Source organism: Tiliqua scincoides, chromosome 10, assembly GCF_035046505.1.
Source record: "Tiliqua scincoides isolate rTilSci1 chromosome 10, rTilSci1.hap2, whole genome shotgun sequence".
NCBI classification, from domain to species: domain Eukaryota; kingdom Metazoa; phylum Chordata; class Lepidosauria; order Squamata; family Scincidae; genus Tiliqua; species Tiliqua scincoides.
Window position 1 is genome coordinate 20693479 of NC_089830.1, and position 8931 is coordinate 20702409.

Below are 8931 nucleotides of genomic sequence, written 5' to 3' on the forward strand. Positions count from 1 at the left end.
GTATTTAAATGTACATGGGGTTGCCCTACAGATTAGGTTTTGGCCCTGAGTAGGCTTAAGGAAAGTGCTGTACAGTGAGCATGCTCCCCCAGTAGAGACTTGATGTACCTCTACTACTAGGCAGCACTCTTCAAATATCTGAAGGGTTGTCATATGGAAGAAGGAACAAGCTGATTCTTGACTGAGTGTAGAGCTAGATTCAATGGGCACAAAGAGGAGGTTCTGGTTGAACATCAGGAAGAAATTCTTGACAATTAGGGTGATTCGGCAGTGGACCACATTGCCAAGGGAAGTGGTGAATTCACTCTCACTGAAGGTCTTCAAGTGGCTCAAAAGGCACCTACTAGAGATGCTCTAGGAAGATCTCCTGTTACAGGCAAGGGGTTGAACTAGATGACCTTGTGGGCTCCTTCTAACTCTATGATTCTGTTACTCTACATACCTCCACTGTTTGCCCGTCCTTTAAAACAATATGAAAGTTCAGACTCCGGCTCTTCATCCAGACATCCACTTGGCTCACAAAAGACACCCGGGGGTTTCCATGATTCCTATTCTCTGCCACAACCCGGAAGGAGAAGGGAGATGGGATGTGGCAGGTCCTCGAGATCTCATAGGCGCATGTGCCCTGAAAATGCGCCACAGCCCCATCGAAGGTGAAGTAGTGAGGGTCGCCAGTCACTGTGCAGGTTGTCAGCTGACCGTGACAACCCAACTTCCCATCCTTCACAATGCACTGCTGGCCAGATTTACAGGCAGCTGGGGTGCAACGAAAGTCCAGCGGGCCCTCACAGCTGCACCTCTCATGGCAACCGGTGAGCCAGACCCTGTCTCCAATCTGCAGGAATAAGAGAAAAAGAACAACTCATTAGGGTAACAGTGTTAGGTCCCTACACTGTGATATGTCATAGGAGAGATGTGGGCACTGCCAACCTGTGTTTACTCACTCAGTGACGTCTAGAGTAAAAGTATATGACTTATGATCTCATTGCATTGGTGAATCTCTGTCCCAATGACTGGTTTGGGCCAAGGGCAACAATGGCAGGAGATCAGAAGCGAAGACCAAAGTCTGAAATCAGCATCAAGTAGTCAAGAGAGCCAGGATGGTGTAGTGGTTGTGGACTTAGACTTGGAAGACCCAGGTTCAAATCACTGCTCAACCATGAAGCGTCTTGGGTGACTTTGGCCCAGTCACCTATCCTCAACCTAACCTCACAGGGTTGTTGTGAGGACAAAAGGAGGGGAAGTGCTATGTGCACCACCCTGAGCTTCTTGAAGGAAGGGGGGAGGTATAAAAATGCAACCAATAAATAAGATTGAGAAGGAAGCCAGGAGTCAAACCAGGACTCAAGAATGAGTTGTGTCCAATCCATCAAGTCACAGGTAAGGAGACCTTTTTGCTCAGGCATTTTGATAATCTTCCTTGTTCCGGAAAGCTCCAGTGGCAGGTTTGAATGGGAGAGGCTGGTCTGAAACCTGAGACCCCTTTCCTCCTGCAATTATGCTGAAGTTTCGGCAGCTCAGCATAGGAGGCAACCACTCATAGGATTTCATAGGCTTTCCACTCCTGATTAGACTGGTCCTGACACAGTCAATGAAACTGGGTGGCACAGAAAACACTAAACCAGTAACATGATGTCACATGTCTTTTTCCACCATGCAAGACCATAAGAACATCAGAAGAGTCCTCCTGGACCAGGCCAAGGGCCCATCTAGTCCAGTTTCCTGTATCTCACAGTGGCCCACCAGATGCCTCAAGGAGCATGCAAGACAAGAGACCTGCATCCAGTTGCCACTCCCTGGCACCTAAACAAACTGAGATAGGCAACCTTGAAAACTCAGGAGGAAGCATACGGTCATCATGGTTTGAAACCTGTGATGGACTTTTCCTCCATACATTTGTCCAATCCCCTTTTAAAGGCATCTAGGCTGGGTTCCGAGGAGGACCTGGAGGAGAGCACCCATGCATCTTCCCTAAACACAGAGCCTGGACTTCAGTCAGAAGAATGTTTCAAATATTCAGGTTAAGGATACCGCAGGACCTCTAAATACAGTACATAAGATTAATTGAGCACGAGCTTAGTTTGATGTTAATTACAAAATGCCTGGCTTTGCTCTCCAGCAGACAGTGTAGGTCTATAATTAAACCACACACACAGCCCATGGGGATGAGTCAGCCAAACATCAGTATTTCTAATTTGTATGGATTTCAGGAAGACAGAGTTAATAGCGATTCATTGCATTTATTTAGCTTTTTGAGTGTACTAGCTTGATGTTGTCCTAACATTATTATTATTCCCATCCTGCAGCTGGGGAAGACTGAGACCAAAAGTCGCTTACAATGCAATTTGAAGCATGGTTATTCAGAAGTAGGTTCCACTGTGCTCAGTGTGGATTCAGACTTGCTATTCTCTATTAAGTGAGATTAGGATTGCAGTCTTGGGGCCCAATCCTATCCAACTTTCCAGCACCAGGGCAGCCACAATGCAGCCCCGAGATAAGGGAATAATAATAATAATAATAATAATAATAATAATAATAATAATAATAATAATAATAATAATAATAATGGTATTTATATACCTCTGCTCATCGGATTACTCCTCTGACTTTATTCAAGGTGGTTTACATAGGCAGGCATTTCTAAATCCCTCAAGGGGATTTTTACGATCATAGAAGGTTCTCTCTTTCAAGAACCACACAACATTTCAGATGGATCTTCCGGGTCTGGTCTCACTTCTGACCTCCAGTGCCTCCCACGCAGGCTGACAACAGCTCCTTCATATCTCACATGGAAGGCAGCCAAAATGCTTCTTTGCTCACCCAAAGAGCAGATGGAATAACTCGGCTCAGCTTGTCAGCTGCTTCAAGGTCTTGCTGTTCAGGGAGCTGCCGGTGTTCTCGAAGTGGCGACCTTCTGATGTTATCTTTGGGCTAATGGAGGCTCTAGACTCTAGACCAGACCTCTTGCCCATACCTTATGGGAATACATGTTCCCATACCTTGAGGAAGCCTCCAAGACTGCCCCCCCCAACACAGGAAGCAGTACATACCCCATAGGTACAGCAACACAGGCACTGGAAAATTGGATAGGATTGGGCCCTTAATTAACCCCTGCTAACTGGTTAAGAGGCACTTTTTCTAGTGGGTGCTCCTCTTTTATTTAGCAGGGGGAGAGTAACTGGCCCACCTCACCCCAGCACTGTCTGTTCTAGTGGCTGTCTGCTGGTGTTGCATCTTTTTAGATTGTGAGCCCTTTTGGGACAGGGAGCCATTAGATATTTGATTTTCTCTGTAAACCGCTTTGTGAACTTTTTGTTGAAAAGCGGTATATAAATACTGTTGTTGTTGTTGTTAATTGGGTTCATGGCAAAGGCAAGATTTGGTCTTGGGCAGGAGGTCTGGTCTAGAGGGTAGAGCCTCCGCTAGCCTGAAGATAACATCAGAAGGTCGCCAGTTCGAGGACACTGGCAGCTCCCTGAAGGGCTGAGAATGGCGAGACCTTGAAGCAGCTGACAAGCCCAGCTGAGTGATTTCACCTGCTCTTGGTGTGAGCAAGAAGCGTCTTGGCTGCCCTCCATGTGAGAGATGGAGCTGCTTGTCAGCCTGTGTGGGAGAACTGGAGGCCAGAAGTGAGACCAAACCAGGAAGATCCATCTGAAATGTTGTTGGTTCTTGAAAGAGAGAACCTCTATGATTGTAAAAATCTCCTTGAGGGATTTAGAAATGCCTGCCTATGTAAACCGCCTTGAATAAAGTCAGAGGAGTAATCTGATGACCAGAAAGGCAGTATATAAATACCTAGTTATTATTATTACTATTATTATTATTTGAACCACTTACCTGGGAATAAGTCCCACTGAAATAAATGGGACTTTCTTCTGAATAGACACGCTTAGGCTTGTGTGGTTAACAAGTAGGCTACATCAGCCTTCATAAAGAAATCAGCAGCATCTTTCAGATTCAGATACATATGCAGATTCAATTAATTTTAAAAATGAATATATAGATATATAGAATCCAGATATAGATGAATCCAGAAGTTTTCTTGTTAGGTCTGATAGATGATTGTATTGAAAAAAAGTTTTGAAGCACTATTTTTATACATGTCACCTCCAGCAAGAATACTCTATGCACAGTATTGGAAAATACTCTATGCATGGATAGAAATACTGTTGGTTGAAGATTGGTGGATAAATTTTAGACTTGGCAGAAGTCAGTAACTGCATTTATGAACAACTGGAAATCACTCCTTGACTTTCTGCATACCAGAGAAAGAAATGATATAATGATTTTGGTATTTGAGGAATACAGAGAAATGAAATAAACTATTGAGAAGAGCCTAAATGAATATAACCAATAAGTTAAGAAGAAAATAAATTTAGAAGAAGTGTGGATGGAGATGTATATTATATTTTTTGATATTTAGATTAGATGAAGTCATAGTGAATGAGGATATGCGCCATACTTGCATGGTATTTAGAGATACCTTATATATATACTGCGTGTATGCAGATGATGATAGATAGATAGATAGATAGATAGATAGATAGATAGATAGATAGATAGATAGATCATTTATGCACTATTTGTTTTATCAATAAACATTTGAAAAGGATTTTTGAAAAGTGCTCAACTTTGGCCAGTTAAACGTAATGCAATTTTCCAGGACCAATTTTCCAGGAGCAATTCCCTTCAGAGTTGAACGCTAGAAGGGTATGCTCAAATGCCCTCATTTTTTGTGAAGCCTTTCCTGACCCCCCCCCCCCATCGCACTCCTTCATTTCCTTCTACTGCATAATGGTCTAGATCAGCAATTCTCAACCGGTGTTCCATAGCGCACTGGTGCGCCGTGATAGGACCACAGAGGTATCACCAGAGTTTGGAGCACAGCAGTTGAAAATCACTGAAAAACTCATCTGGTTTCTGTGGCTCTGTTTCCAGGGCAAGTATCTGCGGTAACAAATTGTCCCTCTTCCTCTGCCGGTGGACAGACACTTCATTACTGTGGATACTTGCCCTAGAAGCAGAGCCTCAGAACCCAAACAAGTCTCCAGGAAGCTGGAAGTGACATCAAGAAAAGGCAAAGACCATGGAGAAGACCATAGAAGTCAGAAAAGCACTGAAAACCAATGCTCTAGATCAGTGACTTTCAACCTTTTTCAACTCACGGCACACTGACAAGGCACTAAAATGGTCAAGGCACACCACCAGGTTTTTGACAATTGACAAGGCACACCATGCTACCGGTGGGGGCTCACATCTCTCATTGGCCCTATTACATAAGAACATAAGAACATAAGAACAGCCCCACTGGATCAGGCCATAGACCCATCTAGTCCAGCTTCCTGTATCTCACAGCGGCCCACCAAATGCCCCAGGGAGCACACCAGATAACAAGAGACCTCATCCTGGTGCCCTCCCCTAATAAATAATATTAATAAATAACCTTCCACCAAATTCCTGTGGCACACCTGTGGACCACTCACGGCACACCAATGTGCCATGGCACAGTGGCTGAAAATGGCTGCTCCAGATCAGGGGTGTCCAAACATTTTAGCAGGAGGGCCACATCATCTCTCTGACACTGTTTCAGGGGCCGGGAAAGAAATAATTAATTTACAATTTAAAATTTGAATAAATTTACATAAATGAATATATTAGAGATGGAACCTATATGAATGAATGAAGGTCTTAGATTAGCTCAAGGCCCATAAAAGGCCTTGCACAAAGCAAGGCCAGTCTTTCCTTAGCTGCTACTGCTGCATCACAGACGTGAAACAGCAGGTAGAGGAGGGAGCCCTCGTCCCACAGCTCAGATGAGAGATCGAACAGTTGTCCTCATGCTGAGACCAGTTGTGTCGATCCAGCACAGGCTCCAGCAAGTCTCCGGAGGGCCAGAGGCTCATTGGAGACTGGGAGCTCCCCAAGGGCCTGTTTGGGAGCTTCCAAGGGCCGCAAGTGGCCCCCGGGCTGGGGTTTGGGCACCCCTGCTCTGGATACACATCACTGCATTTTCTCCTTGGATGAGGATAGTATGGCTGTGGAGCACTCACCTTATAGAAGATCCCATGGTGCCTGCAGCCACATTGTTCCTCTGGGATACAGACACCCCCGCTGCGGAGGTACCCTTTGTTGCAGAAGCAGCCTTCGGAGCATGTGCGACCGCAATGGGACTCCATCAATGAATGTGAGCAGACATCCTGGCAGGGAGACCCACAGAGTTCATAGTGACTGTTGGCCTGGCAATTAGAGCCTGTTCCAAAAGAAGGAGGGTGGGAAATGAAAGACCCCTGTGAGACAGCTGGGTAGCCCAGTGGCTAGAAGACTGATCTGGTTTGGCAACCTTCAGTCTCGAAAGACTATGGTATAAGCCTACAGCACCCGGTATTCCCGGGCAGTCTCCCATCCAAGTACTAACCAGGCCTGACCCTGCTTAGCTTCCGAGATCAGACAAGATCAGGAGATAGTGTTCAGTATAGGGAGATGGTTGGCAACCTTCAGTCTCGAAAGACTATGGCATAAGCCTACAGCACCCGGTATTCCCAGGCGGTCTCCCATCCAAGTACTAACCAGGCCTGACCCTGCTTAGCTTCTGAAATCAGATGAGATCGGGCATGTGCAGGGTAACAGCTGCTTGTGAATCCGGATTTCAGATTTCACTTCTGCCATAAGCTTATTAGTTGGTCTTGGATGAACAACTCACTCTCAGCCTCTACTACATTCTGCATGAAATTACACGTTGATTGCTATAGAACACAATGGTATTATTCAAAAATATCAAGATTTTAAAAATTTTGGCCAGTAGTAGTAGTGTCAACCCCCCACCCCCGTGCATGTCACCTGTTGCAGTGCGCACCCCCTGCACCCCCCAGTGACTCCACTGCCAGGAGATGACTTCGGAAGAATCGTTTTTGCCAATTTGTTACAGAACCTCAGGAGGTGAGGAAGGAGAATTTCCCTTCTCACTTCACTATTTTCAGAAGTGCAAAGGACAGAGCAGTTGTGCTTACTACTTACTACAAAAAGTCTCTTGCCTCCAGGGCTGGAGGGTGACATTAGCGTTCTGGCAGGCTGCCAGGTAGGTTTGAATGGACTGGCACAGGATGACATTGTCCCCAGCAGAGATGTACAGGTCAACAATGCAATCTGTCAGGTATGACTCTGGATCAACTTGGGAGTAGCAAGAAGCAAATGGCCCATCAGGGTCCTGGATGATCCAGCACATGGATTTGGACTGGAGGAGATGAGCACCATCCACAGATGCAGTGGAAGAGACAAGGAAGTCATCAGCCCCACCAGGAACTATTGCCGTACCCCAGACCTTCAAGAAGTTCAAGGCACCCTTGACCATGGTGCCATTTTTCACCACAAATTCATCTCCAATGACTCCGGTGAGGTTCCCACACAGCCCACATGTCTGGCCTTGGTACTTAGGGGACAGGGTGACCAAGAGACTGTGTACCAGATCGTAGCTCACGGTTAGCCCAAAGTTCATTTTTACCACAATATAAAACCCTTGCTCAAAAACAGTCGCTCCTATTTGCTGAATTCTCACCGGGAGGTTCGTTCTCACGCCATCAATCTGTATGAATGGAAACAGCAAGAAGTCTTGTTTCGTTCTTGAAAATGGATCTCCCCAAGTCCCCTCCATCCCAAACAATATAGCTACGTTAACAAACCAAGTTCTGGGAATCCCAACCACTGCAACTCTCCATCTGCTCTGAGCATAGGAGGATGGAGGCCAGAATGTGAAACCAGGTCAAAAAGAAACATCTGAATGTTGCGGTTCTTGAAAGATAGAACCTTCTTTCAATTGTAACAAATTTAAATAGCCTGCCTATGTAAACCGCCTTGAATAAAGTCTTGAATAAAGACCAAGAAAGGTGGTATTTAAATTCCCGTATTAAAAAAACAACAAAAAAACTCAGCAGCAAAGAGGCCAAGTAGAGGGACAAGTTGCAGGGAAGCACCAGTAGATGTGGTCCTTCCAGTTTATGTCTTCACTTGCCACATTTGCATGGCCACTGAAGCCTCCCTTGCAGGTGCATGTGGGATTTTCTCAGATTTTTCCCAGACATGTGTTTGGGGAAATCCCAGCAAGCAGAAATGGGGACACTTTGAGTAGATACATGGCAGCCTGGGAATCCCAAAAATGTGTTGGCCATGCAAAGTGCAGTGATTGACCTAATATTTATTGTGCATAGAAAGAACATTAAGACCACAAATGCTTCCCCTCCCCACTCCAGTCACGTGCCTAACCAAAGCAAAGTATACGCTAGTCGTTTCAGTGGTTCTTAGACTGGGATCCATGAATCACCAGTTGTACCCAAGTGTCTTTTCAAGAACAGCCCCACTGGATCAGGCCGAAGGCCCATCTAGCCCAGCTTCCTGTATCTCACAGTGGCCTCCAGATGCCTCAGGGAGTACACAGGACAACAATAAACCTGTATCCTATTGCTACTGCCTTGCACCTGACATTCAGAGGTTGCCAGCTTCTAAAACAAGGAGGTTACGTCCACCCATCATGGTTTGTAATAACTTGTGATGGACTTTTCCTCCATAAAATTGTCCAATTCTCCTTTTTAAAGCATCTATAGACCAGGTGCCATCAGTACATCCAGTGGCAAGGAGTTCCACAGATTAATGACACGCTGGGTAAAGAAATATTTTTTTCTTCATGTTCAGCGTCCAGCGTTTCCATAGCTGGACAGCTCCCTGGCTATTTGGAAGCCCTGGTCCCTGCACTGCTGGACAGCTCCCTGGTCTTGCAGGTAAGACAGATTTCCGGCCTGCATAGCAGCAGAGAATGAAGCAGGTGGTCTAAGCCCATGATGGGAATTATATAAAAGGATAAGGTTTCTTGGGAGTTTCAACCACAAGTTGCTGATCAGGCACGCTACTGCCTGATGTCAAACTTTAAAAGTTAATCTG

At 45.6% G+C, this 8931-nt stretch overlaps 1 pseudogene; it reads right to left on the bottom strand.

Annotated features, from left to right (window-relative positions):
• Positions 1–6521: 6521 nt before the first annotated feature.
• LOC136661807 (5S ribosomal RNA) lies at positions 6522–6638 on the bottom strand (annotated as a pseudogene).
• Positions 6639–8931: the final 2293 nt, after the last annotated feature.